We start from the raw sequence: 16,839 nt of genomic DNA on the forward strand, positions 1-16,839 counted from the left end.
TCATGTGTCTATAGGCCATTCTTATTTCCTCATCAGAGAAGTCTCTCTTTTAAGTCTTTAGCCTACCTTTGAATGGAAAGGTTGTTTGAAGATTTGTTTTGGAGAGATTCAATTTTTGAGCTGTAGATATGAGGTCTTTGTCTGTTGTATGGCTAGTGGAGATCTCCCACTGTGTGCACTTTCTATTTAACTTGCTATGTCCTTTGCCATTCAGAAAGTTTGCAGTTTTACATAGTCCCATTTGTCCAAACTACCTTTAATTTGTTGTGTTTAGGGGTCTTAAGAAAGTTTAGACCTAAGCCAACAAGACCTAGTGTATCTTCTATTCATTCTTGTAAAGTTTTCGGGGGGCGGATCTGCTTTTACCGCAAGGCCTTTGATTCGATTGAAATTAAGTCTGGTGCAGGGTGAAATAGAAGATCCAACTTTAGTTTTCTACACGTGCTAAACCAAATCTGCCAGCACCACTTGTTGAAGAGGCTCTCTTCCATCCTGTTTTGGCTTCCTTATCAAAATTTAGGTGGCCATAGGTTTGTGAGTTGATTTCTGGGTCTTCAGTTCTATTCCATTGATCCTCAGGTCTGTTCTTGTGCCAATACCAAGCTCTTTTGATTACTATAGCTCTGTAACAGAGTCTAAAGTTTGGCATTGATATTCTTCCAGCGCTGTTCTTTCTCCTAAGAGTTACTTTGCTACACAGAATCTTTTATTATTCCACATGAAATTTTGGATTGCTTCTTCTATTCCCTTAAAGAATGACATTGGGATATTAATGGGTATTGCATTGAATTTGTAGATTGCCCTTGGCAGGATTGCCATTTTCACAATTTTATTTCTTCCAATCCAGGAGCACGGAAGGTTTTTCCACTTAGATCTACTTTTTCTTTTTTTCATGCTTTAGAAGTTTTCATCATACAGATCCTTTACATTCTTAGTTAATTCCTAAGTATTTTCTTTGAGGCTATTGCAAAACGAGTTCCTTTCCTGATTTCTGCCTTGCTCTATTCATTGTTGGCATGGAGGAAATCCATAGATTTTTTTTGAGGGTTATTTATTCCGTTATTTGCCAAGGTTTCAAATCAGTTCAAGCAACATGGGAGTGGAGTCCCGTGTGCTCCCATTTTTATTTGCTAAGGGTTTGCCAATTTTGTTATTTTTTTCAAAGAACCAACTCCTTGTTTTGTTGGTTCTATGTTTTTGGACTACAATTCATTTAATTCTGAATTTATTTTAATAATTTGTTTCATTCTACTGGAATTGGGAATGGCTTGTTGCTCTTTTTCCAAGAGCTTAAGGTGCACCCCATTAAATTGTTGAGAATTTTGCAATTTGTTAATGCACACACTCGTAATACTTTGCTGTGCCCCAAAAGAGCTGGCATTTTTGTGCTTTTGTTAAATATCATAAACTGTTGCATTATTACTGTTTTCATCTCCACAATGACCCACTGGTGATTCAACAATGGGTTATTCAATCTCCATGAGTTACATGGTTTCCCTTGGTGGAGAGTGGTGTTCAGTTCCAATTTTATGCCATTGTGGTCTGAGAGAACTCACAGAATCATGTCAGTGTTTCTGAATTTGTACAGGTTTGCTTTATAACCTAAAATGTGGCTGCTTTAGAAAACATTCCATATGCTGCTACAAAAAACATATATTCTGGTGTTACTGGGTAAAATAATCTGTAGATGTCTGTTAGTTCCAGTTGCTCTATGCAATTGTTAAATTCTGAGGTTTCTCTGTTGAGATTTTTTTCCTGGTTGATCTGTCCAGAGGTGACAATGCTGTGTTAAAGACACCAACAATCACTGTGTTTGGATCTATGTGTGGTTTTAGTGTAAGTAAAGTTTGTGTGATGAGGTTGGGTGCTCTGGCATTAGGTCTGTAGATATTTAGCATGGTTATATCCTCCTGAAGGAGAGATCCCTTTAGTAGTATGTAATAACGTCTCTTCTCACTAAATTTAGTTTGAAGTCTATTTTATCTGAAATGAGGATGGCAAAAACAACCTGTGTATGGGGGCCATTATCTTGATCAATTTTATTCAAGCCACTCTCAGAATATGTTTGTTTTGGGGGCAAGATGTGTTTCTTGAAGACAGCAGAAATATGGATATTGCTTTTTGATCCAACTAGACAGTCTATGCCGTTTTATTGGAGAGTTAAGTGCATTGTGTCTCCACTGAATTTGGCATCCAGTCTCTATGAAGCCTCTTTTCTCCTATGATAATTTCTTTTCCATTGGCTTAGTTAATTTTTGTGATCAGTTTGCTTGATTGGACAGTAAAAGTTCTGCCTCACAGACTTGGCCTCTCTGTGGCTGCCCACCCAGGTTCATTTACTAGCAAGGCAATGAGCTCTGTGTGTCCTGCAGGAGAAAGTTGGCGGTTTTCAGTAGCTTGAAAGTGAATGGAGTTGTATTCTATCTGGACTGATACAGCCTGGAGCTACTATTGTCTTTGTAGTTTAAGTGAGGTTACTCTTGGGGTGGAGCCACCTCTGGCTTGGTTTCCTGGGCGAGGGAACCCAAGCTACCCAGGAAGGAATTGTTCTTGCCCTTTGCCCTTTTGAGGAATGGTGCTCCCAACACCACTTTTCAGGCTCCAGTTATCTGCTAGTTGGTCTAGCAGGGACTTTGCCCAGTAGCCAAGATGGCTCTGCTCTCAGCTGGTGGGGGAGGGGCTACCTTCCCAATGCCACTCTGCAAGCAAGAATGAGAATGACATTAGTGAGGTACTCCCACTTCTGCTTGGTTCCTGGCTCCTTCTGAGACCTGCGTCTGTAGCCTGCAGGATGAAGACTTCCGCTCATAGACACTGCAGGTGGCTGTGCCGCAGGTAAGTGAGGTGCTGAGCGCTCACTATCCAGGTGCCTTTGTCTTGATGCAGCTGCTCTGGAGAGTGGCAGCTGCCATGCTGGGTGAGGGCTCAAAATTTTTTTCTTAAGCAGGCTGCATGAATTTTTCCTCTCTGAGATCTCTGTTCTACTACAACTTACTTGGTGTCATTCTTTAGCTATATACTTTCCACTACAATGCTAAAACTGGTATGTTGGTGAGAGCTCAGAAAGACATACCCTGATCCTTCATCTTCCCAGAATCCCAGGGTGTTATTTAAACTTGATGCCACTCTAGTCTTTTGCAATACACCAGGTGTGCAAGGGCTTGTGATTCACTATGGTTTCAAAGATTGCTGGAGCAAGGGGTCGGGGATTTGGTTTAGCGGAAGAGCCCTTGCCTGGCAAGTGCAAGGCCCTGAGTTTGGTCCCTGGCTCTGGGGGAAAAAAAAAGCTATAAAACTCAAAGATTGCTGGAGCAAGTCCCAAGACCTACCCACAAGAAGGCACATCCTTCTGCCTGGAGCATGGGGACAGTGTTCCTGCAGGAGGTGGTCCAAGGATCTCATGGCCTGAAGAAGGACCACCTTAGGTACCATCCTCATGGTTCCTGAAATGCTGCCATGATGATGTCCATCGCTGTAAACCTGAAGTCCTTGACAACACTCCTAAGAGCTAGAACATCGAGAGGTCTATGCCTTGCTATGACTGGCCCATTCCTCCATTATGGCACTGGGCCTTTGTGTGATTGATCCATTCCTCCATGTCACTAGGCCCTGCTGTGACTGGCCCTTTTCCTCACTGAGCTCACATACCATTATGAGGTCACAATGGTAACCCCTACAGGGGTTACAGAAAGCAGTTGCTCTGCTGAGAGAGATCCTTTCATGACTTGCTAAACTAAATCAGATCTAGGCTAATAGTTTTTTGAGGAGGGTGGGGGAGAAAGGAAGGCTTTGCATTGCACAGCTTTGGGGATTTTCATTATTCTCTCATTTAGATTGTGCTAATTTATTTTAAGATATGCTACCACTGAATTGATTTAGCAAAATTTAAAATGTGATACTACATTGATTTAGGTAATTTTCATATTTATATTGTTTATATTTATTGTCATATTTATGTAGCTACTATAGTTAAAATTTACTTCCACCATATTTTATTAGCTGTTTGGATAAGGTTGACTCCCTGCCATCCCATGAGGAAATGGAGTCAACAGACAGCAAATGTACTACATGCTCCTGCACAGAAGAGGACGTCCTTGTCAGCCAATACCATGTACAGCAGGCTATGGTACATTTGGGCAAGTGATGAAGACCTATCACTGTGACCTTACAGACTGTGAGGTAGCAGGGAAAATATTGGGGACAAGAGTACCCTCTGCTGGTGGAAAATGAGGTGGACATTGTCAAGGCTCTGAATCACCCCATGTAATCAGGGTGTATCAAGTGATCCAGCGAGAGGAACATGTCTACCTGGTGATGGAAATGGCCACCAAGGGAAACCTGCAGAGCTTGATAGAAGCATCACGCAGGCTTTATGAGAAAGAAGCCAGGAGGTTGCTGAAGCAGATAAGAATTACAGTGCAGTACTTCCATTGGAATGAGATTGAACACCTAGACGTTAAGCCTTACAACATCCTTCTGGATGAAAAGGGCAACACCATGGTCAGTGACTTTGGGTTGACCCTAAAGATTGCCCCAGAGCAATTGATCACAGATATTCATGGTGCCTATGTGTTTCATGCCAATGAAATATACCTGAAACAAGCCTACGATCACTTCAAGGTAGATGTCTGCTGTCTGGACACTGTCTTGTCATTTATGGTTTCAGGAGAATTCCCGTTTATAGGGAGCACTTCAAACTAGCTCTGCACAGAGATTGTACAGGTCAGGTATGATATACCATCTCACCTGACTATCAAATGATATAACATCCTTTTGCAGCTCTTAACTCTAGACCCTCAAGCAGAGGACAGATACACAATGAATCGTGACCACCGGTGGTTCGATCCAGTTGAGGAAGGTTTCCTGTATCCATCTGAGCCCCTGCTCAAGCAGTTAAACCCAATAGTTGTAAACAGGATATGTGCCATGGGACAAAGTGAGTGTCAGATCCACACATCATTTCTACAGACCATTTCATGATGTGAAGGCCACATATTCATTAAAGACGGCCTAAAGCCAGGGAGAGTCAGCCCTGTAACAACTCAAATAATGCACTGGGGTATTCAGCCACAGGCCACTGTCACTACCCTTTTCACCGTCTTATGGGAGGGATAGAGAGATTGCCTTTCCAGATTTGCACTTTGCCATTGCCATCTCAGTGTCTGCTGCCCTGTGATGTGAAGCAAACAGGCAGAAGTGCCTCCCTGCCTGTCATTCCCTTCTTCTTCCTGCAGAGGAGCTCTAGCCACAGCCTCACCCCACATCATGATTCAATGGCTAGCCTCCAGGGCTCCTCCCTCTCAAAGTGCCTGGAAGAAACATAGAGCTGTCCCTGCCCTCTGCACAACCCCAGAATGAGAGCAGCATCTTGCGGGTTACCAAGAGTCAGGGCTGCAAGAAGCCTGAAATGAGGCCTAGGAAATATGACTGCTACAAAATTAAGATGCTGCCAGAGGAAGCTGCACAGAAAGTTCCTGCTTTGCACTCCCAGCCTGCTGCTGGCTGCTCTTGTTTTGGGGCTGGACAAAACTACCTCAGAGGATCTTGTTTTTCCCTTTGAGTAGTCACCACATGATGGCAGAGTACCTAGCTCCAGAAGAAAATGGTGCAGGAAGGAGATGGCCAGCAGGATAATGTCTGCTTTGAAGAGATTTTGCTGCTTGTGCAAGCCCAGTAGCAGGCAGAACCAGGGACGGCAGTGAAGAGCCCTGAAAGACACCAAAGCCATTGAGAGCCAGAAGCCCTGTCACTAACCCAGGCAATCTTCTCACCCATTCATCTGGTCATGGCAGAACCACCCCAGCCAGGGGTTGGTAATACCAGGGCCATAGAAGAGACAATGAGCTTGAATCTCTGGACTCTTAAACCCAATAGAAACCACACTGCTGAGGTAGTTACAATTTGAACTGCCTGAAAACACATACAACTGATTTTCTCTGGGAAAATCAAGAAGTTCTGCAAAGACAAAACAAGAACAATCATCACAATGAAGGCCAAACTGTCTGTGGCTGGCTGACAATACTGTCCTCTGTATGCCCCATCTTAGCACACTTATGCATAGTTTAGGGGTATTTGTGTTCCCTCTTTACAACAAAGCTAAGTGCCCTAATCTTTTAATCTTGAATTCAGTTTTAATTCTAATATGAAGTACCCCATTATGTGTTTGAGTCTGTCTTGTACTGTAACTCTAAGAGAGTTTGCTTGACATACTTAGGTGCTCCCATGTTGGAGAGTAAATTTTTATAACTGTAATATTCTGGTTATGAATTGACCCCCCTTAGTAATATGTAGTGGCCATGTTTATGTACTGACTTTACGGAGAAGTTATTTTTGTCAGAGAATAGGATTGCTACTCCTGCTTTTTTGCATTGTGCTTTGGAGTAGAAAATTCTTTTCCATCCCTTCACTTGGAGTTTGTTTCTATCTTTGGCAGTGAGGTAGATCTCTTGAAGATAGGAAATTGATGGGTCTTGTTTCCTAAGCCAATCTGCTGTTCTATGGCTTTTAATTGGGTTGTTCAGGCCATTCAAATTTAGAGAAATTATGGAGAAGTGGTTACTGTCCTGTGTCATTATTTTTCCTTCTTTCTTTTTCCCCCTTTGTGCTTACTGATTTATAGATGATAGCTTCTTGATGGGACTTCCTGCTGTTCTGCTTTTGCTTTTGATTATTTTTTGTAATGTTGGTTTAGTGTGCATAAATTCATATAGTTTCTCTTTGGAATGAAATCTTGTTTCTCCCCCAAATGTAAATGGTAATTTCACTGGATATATCAGTCTGGGTTTGCACTTGTGGGTCTTCAGGTGATGAATGGTATTTTTCCAAGTATTTCTTGCATTTAGGGTTTGTGTGGAAAGGTCTACAGTGATTCTATTTTTTTTCCATTGTAATATAGTTCTTTGTTTTTGAAGCATTAAGAATCAGCTCCTTACAATTCACCTCTAATGTTTTTACTATGATCTGTCTGGAAGCGTTCCTTTTTGGGTCCTGTTTATTTGGTGTTCTGATAATAATGTGAGATTTCTCCTTTTGAAGTTAGGGAAGTTCTCTGCTATAATCTTGGTGAATAAGTGTCGCATTCCCTTCATTTGAAACTCTTCCCTTTCATCAACTCCTATCATATGAAGCTTAGATTTCTTGACTGCGTCTGCACATTCTTGTACTTCTCTTAATATTGACCGATTTTTCTAGATTGATGACTCTGTTCCAGATCTTGTGTTTTAGCTTCCATTCCTGATATTCTATTTTCCATCTCACTCTGTTTTCTAAAGTTTCTTTTTTAGTTTGCCTTATGAACATTGAACCCATCATGTCTGCTCTGCTAAAATTCATCTTTCCATCTAAAGAAGGATAAACTTTGTCTATTTTAATGATTAGTTATAAGCTTTATGTTTTTTTCTTCCCATTCATATAGTTCTCTGTTGCTTCTTAAATTTGTAGTTGTTGATTTAGGATAGTTGTCTCCTGGGATTCCACAACTCTTTTTCTGGAATAAAGCTAAGATGGTCTCAAGTGCTTTGGCACCATCTTCTTCCTCTTTAATTCTAATTTTACATACAGTGTGTAGATTAATCCATATTTTCCTCATAAGTGTGATATAACTCCACCCTTGCTTTGTAAACTAAAAGAAGCTGAAAAAAGCTAAAAAGGAAGCAAAAAAAGAGAGAAAATATGGCATTAATTACTGAATTCTGTGTGTCCCTCTCATGAGCAAGCACCTCAAGAGTGATTATTACTGCCTGTGCCCAAACCCCCTCCTCTTTCCTCACCCCATACAGGACTAGTCCCAGAACACAAGGGAAATAAGAAAAATCAAACAGAGCACAGTTGATCAGTTCTCCCAAGGCTGCACTGCCACAGGGGTCAGAGAATGATCCACTTCCACATATGTTATAAAGTTTCAGTTCTAAGTAACTGACCTCTCTGATAGGAAAACTAAATCATTTTCTATTGGTTGGGGTAAATTTTGAGTCAGGTCAGCTTTGTTTTATTTTAACTTGCATTGTCAAAAAAATTCTTAGATCTTTGTGTCTTATTAAACAACTACTGTTTTTTGTTTTGTTTTTGTAAGTCATGAGACTGGAACTCTGGGCCTGGATATTTTCCCTGAGCTCCTCATATCAAGGCTACCGCCCTACCCCTTGGAAGCCACAGCATCACTTCTGCTTTTCTGGTGATTAGAGTCTCATGGCTTTGAACTACGATCCTGAGATCTCAGCCTCCAGAGTAACTAGGATTATAGCATGAGATACTGTGCACTGCTTCATCTTAATTTTTTTCAACTCTAGTCTGTCTCACTGTCCTTTTGCCTCTATCTCTCTTCTCTCTCTCTCCCTCTCTCCCTCCCCTCCTCTCTCTGCCGGTTATACAGCTTGAAATCAGGTCTTTCTTGAGAGCTGTCCCTGAGCTTTTCTGCTCAAGGCTACTAATCCACCACTTGAACAGTGAAATCTCTTCTGGCTTTGTTTTGTTTTTGCCCCCTTTTTTGAACTCAGGATCTGTCCTGGACTTTGTCAAGGCTAGAGCTCTACCACTTGAGCCACAGCCCCACTTCTGACTTTTTCTATGTACCTTGTACCCAGGTCTTTGTGCATGCTAGGCAAGCACTCTACCACTAAGCTAAACTCCCAGCTCTCCCTGTGTGTTTATTGTTACAAATGTCATGGATACTCATGGATTTGTCCCACTTGGGCTGGGTAAAAATTAAAATCCACAACTCTCAGCCTTCTAAAAGTCACCCTGCTCACTTTAAGGTCTTTTGTGGCTTTTATATTCTCTTACCCTCTTTTACATTCAAGATACAAGATGTGAGCCATGATTTATAATGTTCAAATGGCTCTTTTCTTCTTGAGCCATCCTTTTCCTTTATTGGGTTGTTTTTACTTTTTCTGCAAGCCTAGCAGACTCTTAGCTACAAGTTAACATTTCTTTTTTAGTTTGGTTTTGTCCTTCATTTCTTTGGTGCTTTTCCTAGGGCTTCAAAGCAGGGCCTAGTATACTTTTGTAATATCCCGGTCATTTTGAGGGGCCCCTGTGATATCCTAGATTTGGGAGGGTCCCGAATCCCCTAGCAATAGAGTCACCAGCATTCAGTGAACCGAGCTAGGATTCAGTTTAGTAACAGCACAGCAGCTACAGACCACCTTAAGGATTATAGAAAGCAGCCCCAACTTTCCCTGGGGCTCAGTGTTTAAAGATAAACACCAAAGCAGGTGGTCCTTACCACAAGGAAAACACCACATGTGGTCCACCACAGGTGGTCAAGAAGTTTAAATATATTTTTTAAAGTATTAGACAGCTTTCCTGACAGGTTACTAAACTGTCCTTGACATTTTTTTTGTCAAAGCAGGCTGTAGAATTTTAGCCAAACCTTAATTATTTATGTTTCTTTTTCTTTTCTTTTCTCATGGAATTTCCTGCCCAGGCTGGCTTCAAAATGCAATCCTCAGATTTCAGCCAACAAAGCAGGTAGGATTTCAGATGTGAGCCATGATTGAAAATTATTTAATTGGCTCCTGACTTCTTTCACCTTCCTTTGATTTCATTGTTGCTTTTACTGTTTTTTTCTTTTCCTTTTTTTCCCCCACCCCCGCTAAAATTTCAGGTCTTCTGGCTTGTTGTTAGAGCCTAGACACTCACACTCAGTTTGTGTTTTTACTTTTTATTTGTTTGGGTTATTAGGATGAAGCTAGAAGACTTTACATCTTAAGCCATAGATCAATCACTGGCTTTAGGTTTTCGAATTCTTGTGTGAGGGTTTGAATTTTGGGCCCAGTCACTGTCCATGAGTATTTTTTTTTCTGTCCAAGCAAGCAAGATGTACAATAAAAGGCAAAATTCAAGTTCCAATTGTTATTTTTTTAGTGCTGATACTTAGGGCTTCAGATCAAGACCTGGTGACTCTCCTAGAAGATTATTCTTAAATTATTATTTTTTAAATTCAAGACTAACATGCCCAACTACCTGAGCCACAACTCAACTTCTGCTTTTTCTGGTTTTTAATAGATAAGAGTCCCATGACAAACCAAGAGTACTAAATAGTATCCTAAAATCTGTGGACTGTAGTTCCAAGCTATCCTGGGTAGGAAAATACATGAAATTCTTATCTCCATGATCTGGCAAGGAAGGTACATAACACTCCTATTTCCAATGAATCACACAGAGGCAGAAAGTAGTAGAGCCCTAATCATGAACAAAACACCCACAGTTGAAGCCCATCACTTGCAGGGACACACTGAAACAACTCTCATGGACTCTCCTGCCCAGGCTGACTTTGCACCATAGTCCTCTGATGTCAGTGAGATTAGCGAGTAGGATAGAGGCATGAACCATGTTTTCAATAGTCTCAGTTTTCTCTTTTAATTTATTGTTGTTTCTTTTTTCTCTTTGTTTTTTATTGAGGTTTTCTAGGTTTCTGATAAGGATTGGCCATTCTCCCTGCGGTGTTTTGCTCTACTTTGCTTTATTTTGCTAACGAGTAGCAGGTTCAAATTGGGAGCCACAGCTCAACAACAGGCTTCCTGGATTCCTGGATACCTACCTACCTACCTACCTACCTTCCTTCCTTCCTTCCTTCCTTCCTTCCTTCCTTCCTTCCTTCCTTCCTTCCTCCCTCCCTCCCTCCCTCCAGACCTCCCTCCCTCTTTCCCTTTCTTCATTCCTTTCATTTTCTGGTTGTTTACAGGGGAAAGAGTCTTGTGAATATGGGGACATACTCGGCTCTGAAATCTGAGGATTGTGGTTTGTAGCCAGCCTGGGCAGGAAAGTCCATGAGACTCTTTGCTTCAATTAACCACCAAGAGACAAGAAGTAGAATTCTAGCCACGAGCAAAACACAGCAAGTTCCATCCCACAAGTGCCACTCACTAAAACAAGTCTCATGGACTTTCCTGCCCAGGCTGGTTTTCAATCTCGAAACTCAGAATTTACCAGGCAGGATTACAGGTGTGATCCTTGATGTAAATTTCTTCAATTGGCTCTTCTCTTCTTTAAAAAAATTTCTTTTCTTAACATTTTGAAGCTCTGTCACCTTGGCCACAGGTCATCCACTGGCTTTGAGATTTTTTTGTTCTGGTGCAAGGGTTTGAACTCTGGGCCTGCTCACTGTCCATGAATTGCTTTAAAAAATTTTTTTTTTCTTAAAGCTAGCATGGAGTATACTTAAGGGCAAAACTTGATTTTTGACTTTTTTTGTTTTAAATTCAAAACTAGCATGCTCTACTACATAAACTATAACTCAGCTTCTGCTTTTTCATTATTTTGATGATTCAGGAGATGAGTGCCCTGAATAGACAAAAGGGCACTACATTGAGCCTTGGAATCTGAGGGCTATGGTTCTAAGTCAGCCTGGACAGGAATGTCCATGAAAATCTTATCTCCAACAAACCAACCAGAAGCAAGAAGTAGAAAGCAGTAGTGTCCTAATCCAAAAAAACAAAACAACAACAACAACAACAACAACAAACTTCCCCTAATTTAAGCCCATCACTTTCAGACACACACTAAAAAACTCTCATGGATTTTCCTGGCAAGGCTGGCTTTTAATCACAATCCTGTGATTTTTTTGACCTGAGCAACTCTAGAATACAGACATGAATGATATTTTTAGTTATCACTTTGGTATCTTCTCTTTCCTTTTATTTCATTTTTGTTCCTTTTTTCTTTATCATTTTTTTACATCCTGAAACTGGTTGGTAGGATTGGCCACTCTGAGATTGGTTGCTTTGCTTTTTTCCATTCAGGTATGCAGGATTATCACCTGGAGTGAAAGCTTTCTTCCTTTTTCTTTTCTTTTCTTTCTTACATTCTTGCTTTATCTCTTTCTTTGCTTCTTTCTGTTTTCTTCTCACATTTCTCTTTCCTTGTCTTTTTTTGTTTCTCTTCTTTCTTTCTCTATCTCTCTTTCTTTTTGGTAGATTATGGGAGAAAGAGTCTCACGTGAACATGGGAGCATTACACAGGCTCTGACATCTGAGGATTGTGGTATGAAGCCAGTATAGGCAGGAATGTCCATGAGACTTTTACCTGAAATTATCTGGCAAGAGACAAGAAGTAGTAGATCTCTAGCCATGAGCCAAACACAGAAAACCAAAGCCCACCACTGCCAGTCATTTAAACAAGTCTCATGGACTTTCCTGCCAATCCAGCTCTGAAACACAATCCTCAGATTTCTGCAACCTCAGCAAGTCCTAGGTGTGTGACATAATTTGAAAATTTTTAATTGGCTCCTCTCTGCTTTCCCCTTTTTTTCATCTAGTTTTTTTCTTTTTTTTTTTAGTTCACTATTTGTTTATATAATTTCTTTGTAGTTGTTCAGTTTGATTATTTCAAGACCTCTAGTTTCTTGTTGGGGAGTAAACACTCTCCCTGAAAATTTTTTTTGGTTAAATTTTGTCTCCACATTTAGAGGCTCTGCTACTTAGGTAACAGGGCAACTACTGGCTTGTTTACCTCCCTCCCCCATTGAGGCGCTTAAACTTAGGGTCTGGCCTTCCCTACGATCCCACCATACCACTCCTGGGCATCTATCCTGAACATCATAGCCCATGATATGATAAGGACACCTGCTCAGCTATGTTCATCTCTGTACTATTCACAATAGCCAAGTGATGGAAACAACCCAGATGCCCTACTGCAGATAAATGGATACATAAAATGTGAGATACACATACACATACACACACGCATGCACACACACACACACATATATATATATATATACACAAATATATATATATATACACACACACACACAATGGAATTCTACATATGGAATTCTACATAGCCAACAGACAAAATAATGGCATTTGCAGGGAAGTGAATGAATCTAGAGTGAATCATGTTGAGTGAGACAAGTCAAGACCAAAGGAACAAATGGTGCATGGTATCCTTAATATGTGGCTATTAGATCCTAACAGTAGAAGAAACAATAAATTAAAAAGGAGGAGATATTAAAGAGAAAACAGAAGCCCGAAAGCATGGTTCATGCCTCTATCCTACTTGCTAATCTCACTGACTTCAGAAGACTGTGGTGCAAAGTCAGCCTGGGCAGAAGAGTCCATGAGAGTTGTTTCAATGTGTGCCTGCAAGTGATGGGCTTAAACTGTGGGTGTTTTGTTCATGATTAGGGCTCTACTACTTTCTGCCTCTGTGTGATTCATTGAAATAGGAGTGTCATAGACTTTCCTTGCCAGGTTGACTTAGAACCATGATCCTCAGATTTCAAGCCTCTGTGTTAGTGCCCTTGTGTAACCAGGGCACTCTTATTAACTATGAACCACAAAATAGGGGCGAGGGGCAGAATGTGAACTGTGGCTCATGTTGTAGAGTAAACCTTGAAGTTAAAACAAACATACAAAAACTCTCTGAAGTCCAGTTTTGGCACTAATGGTACTCTCTACTGACTTTGAGGAAAATAATTTTGGAGGGCATTGACCAGGCTCTGACTGTTATACTTGAGTAAAAAGCTCCAGAATAGGGGCCAGGAGTTTGGCCTAGTGGTAAGAGTGCTTGCCTAGCATGCATGAAGACCGAGGTTTGATTCCTTGGTACCATATACATAGATAAAGCTGGAAGTGCTATTGTGGCTCAAGTGGCAGAGTACTAGCCTTGAGAAAAGCCCAAGGACAGTGCTCATGCCCTGAATTCAAGCCCCAAAACTAGCAAAATAAAGCTCCAGAATAGCACAGAACCTAAGTTCAAGCACCACAACAGGTAAACAACAAAGCCAATAATTGGCTTCCAAATGGTAAACTAGAAAATAAATGACAGTGAGTGACTAGCTCCAAACAAAAAACTAGAGAACCTGAAATAATAATGAGCAACTAAAGAAATAAAAAAGGTGAAAGAAGACAAGAGTCAAAGATGTTTATCTCATGGCTCTTATCTATAATACTACATGCTTTGATTGCTGAAATCTGACAATCGTGGTTCAAAGCCAGCCTGGGCAGGAAAGTCCATGAAAATTATTTTAGTGTGTTCCTGCCAGTGGTAAGCTACAACTTGTGGTATTTTGTTCATGATGATGGCCCTACTATTTACTGCCTCTGTGTAGTTCATTGCAAAGGAGTCTCATGGACTTTCCTGGCCAGGCTGTCTAAGTCCCATATAGAAATCATCCAGGCCATGCAGCATTCACAGATGGCCCGCAGCCCATGATTGAGGTCAGTGGGAAAAAATACACCATTCTCACATCCTGATTGCCACTGGTGGCATGCCCTCACATCCTGATGAGAACCACATTCCTGGTGCCAGCCTGAGAATAACCAGTGATGGTTTTTTTTTCAGCTAGAGAGCTGCCTAGCCGCAGTGTCATCGTGCGTGCAGGCTACATTGCTGTGGAGATAGCTGGCATCCTGTCTGTCTCGGGCTCTAAGACATCACTCATGATACGGCACGATACGATCCTTAGAAATTTTGATTTGCAGATCAGTTCCAACTGCACGGAAGAGCTGCAGAATGCTGGTGTGGAGGTCTTGAAGTACTCACAGGTCAAGGAAGTTAAAAAAGCCTCCATCAGGCTTGGAATTCTGCATGGTTACTGCAGCTCCTGGTAGAAAACCCACCTTAACCACAATTCCACAGGTGGACTGCCTTCTCTGGGCCATTGGGCAGAATCCAAATTCCAGGAGCCTGAATTTAGATAAACTGGGAATTAAAGCTGATGAGAAAGGTCATACCATCGTAGATGAATTCCAGAATACCAATGTCAAAGGTATCTATGCAGTTAGAGACGTCTGTGGAAAAGCTCTTCTTACTCCAGTTGCAAAAGCTGCTGGCCGAAAACTTGCCCATAGAGTTTTTGAATGCAAAGAAGATTCTAAATTGAACTATGACAACATCCCTACTGTGGTCTTCAGCCACCCTCCTATTGGGACAGTGGGACTCACAGAAGATGAAGCTGTTCATAAATACGGAAAAGACAATGTGAAAATCTACTCAACCACCTTTACCCCAATGTACCATGCAGTGACCACAAGGAAAACAATGGTTTGTGCTAACGAAGAAGAAAAGATGGTTGGGATCCATATGCAGGGAATCGGGTGTGAGGAGATGCTGCAGGGCTTTGCTGTGGGCAGTAAAAATGGGTGCAACAAAGGCTGACTTTGACAACACAGTGGCCATTCACCCTACCTCTTCAGAAGAACTGGTCACACTCCGTTGAGAACCCAGAGACTTAAATGGCTGGCAGCTGGACCAGTAGACTTCTGAGATGAGCCAAATGATCTTTACTTCTTGTTCCACTTTTGTATATTCCTTTATTTCAATCCAGATCTTCTGACAGTAGAAATTTTTTTATTTTATTGTTAGCTTATATGTGACAGTAATTCGATTTATGTGACAGTAATAAATATTTTAAAGTTTTATTAGCTCCATGCTACTTTTTTTCCTTCTTTTAGCCTCATCCCACATTTAAAATTGTATGAAGTACAATGAAGTTAATGTGTGTATTTGGATGATTGCATCTTGCTACTCTTTTTAGACCATGTTTCCTGATCGGGCAAGGCTGGTTTCAAACTCTCAATCCTCCTATCGTGACTTCCCTCCACCCTGCCTCCACATGGGGGCTTAAACTCAGAGCCTTGTCCTCAATTGGCTTACTTACTCAGATGGTATTCTACTACTTGAGCCATGACTCCAGTCCTGGTTTTTGGTGATGAATTGGAGATAGCGTCTCAAGGATTTTATGCCTTAGCTGAATTGAATGTTGATCCTCCAGGTCTCAGCCCCCTGTAACTAGGACTACAGGAGTGATCCACTGTTGCCTGTCTATGTCCTGCTGTCTTGAGTACTAGAATTACAGTCATACACATACACTCCCAGCCCGGCCTGCTAATTTTTCAAGCTGAAAATGATTGAAGCTACTGATACATAAATATGCAACACACAGTCTTTTTTTGTTGTATTTTTGAAAGCAGCACTGTGCTCTGCATATTGTAAAGTTGTTTCAAAGATGTGACCTTTCTCTAATAGTCCAGTTATATTCTTTCTTTTGTTTTCAATGACTTTAATGATCGTTATTTTTAAACTATTTTTTATATTTATCTTTATTTTCTGACTCCACAAATAAATACCTTCTGCATCAGATATTTTCCCAACATTCTTACAAACCCTAAGAATGAAAAAAAAATCCTCACTATGTATCTTTTAGCTTCAGAGAGAATATTTGCACTTCAACAGGGAACACAGAATGGAACTACTTCTGCATTTCTCTACAGTGATTCAGAACAGACTTGAACTTATGAAACAATTCATAAATAATTTCACGAAAACTCTTCTACCTGAATCATATGCGTAACTTGCTTCTTTAGAACAAATTACAAAAGTACTGTATTAAACTTAGTTCCACCAAGGCCGTGTAAGAGAGACAAATACATTTTCAGGCTTCATTCTCTATTGTTACTATTTTAGGATTCCTTAGTTTATGTCATTATGGAGTTAAAAATGTGCATAACCATTTCCTTTTATGAAAAATATTAAGGTAGAAAATGCTCTTCAAAAATATGAGACCAAAAGAATAATGTCTGTTACAGCTTTTTATTTAAAAAAAAAAAAAGAGGCTAAAAAAACCCCTAAGTTTATGGATGGGTATAACCTTCAAATCACCTTCAGAAAGCATGCCAAAGTAAATCTAATACAAAGTGAAATACTTTGCTTAGTGTGGAAATGAAGCCATTGTTTCTTTTAACCATGAGAACATTTCCCTTTAATAAAGTGATTGTTTAAATTCCCTGCAATATTTTGCAGGACCTATACTGAACAATGAATAGCTCAGATGAGACAGACTTCACAATTTTAACTGTAAGCACTAGATAGAGACTAAGTAATTGGCTGTTATTT

At 40.6% G+C, this 16,839-nt stretch overlaps 1 protein-coding gene and 1 pseudogene across 1 annotated transcript in view; one reads left to right on the plus strand and one right to left on the minus strand.

The window, feature by feature from the left end:
- The window catches only part of LOC150044694 (ral guanine nucleotide dissociation stimulator-like), a 65,648-nt gene that overhangs the window by 22,798 nt on the left and 26,011 nt on the right, over positions 1 to 16,839 (minus strand). The gene's annotated exons all lie outside the window — the stretch shown is intronic.
- Positions 3,361 to 15,335, plus strand: LOC150044696 (glutathione reductase-like; annotated as a pseudogene).

The sequence above is a fragment of the Megascapheus bottae genome, chromosome 29 (assembly GCF_031878675.1).
Source record: "Megascapheus bottae isolate mThoBot1 chromosome 29, mThoBot2.hap1, whole genome shotgun sequence".
Classification (NCBI taxonomy): domain Eukaryota; kingdom Metazoa; phylum Chordata; class Mammalia; order Rodentia; family Geomyidae; genus Megascapheus; species Megascapheus bottae.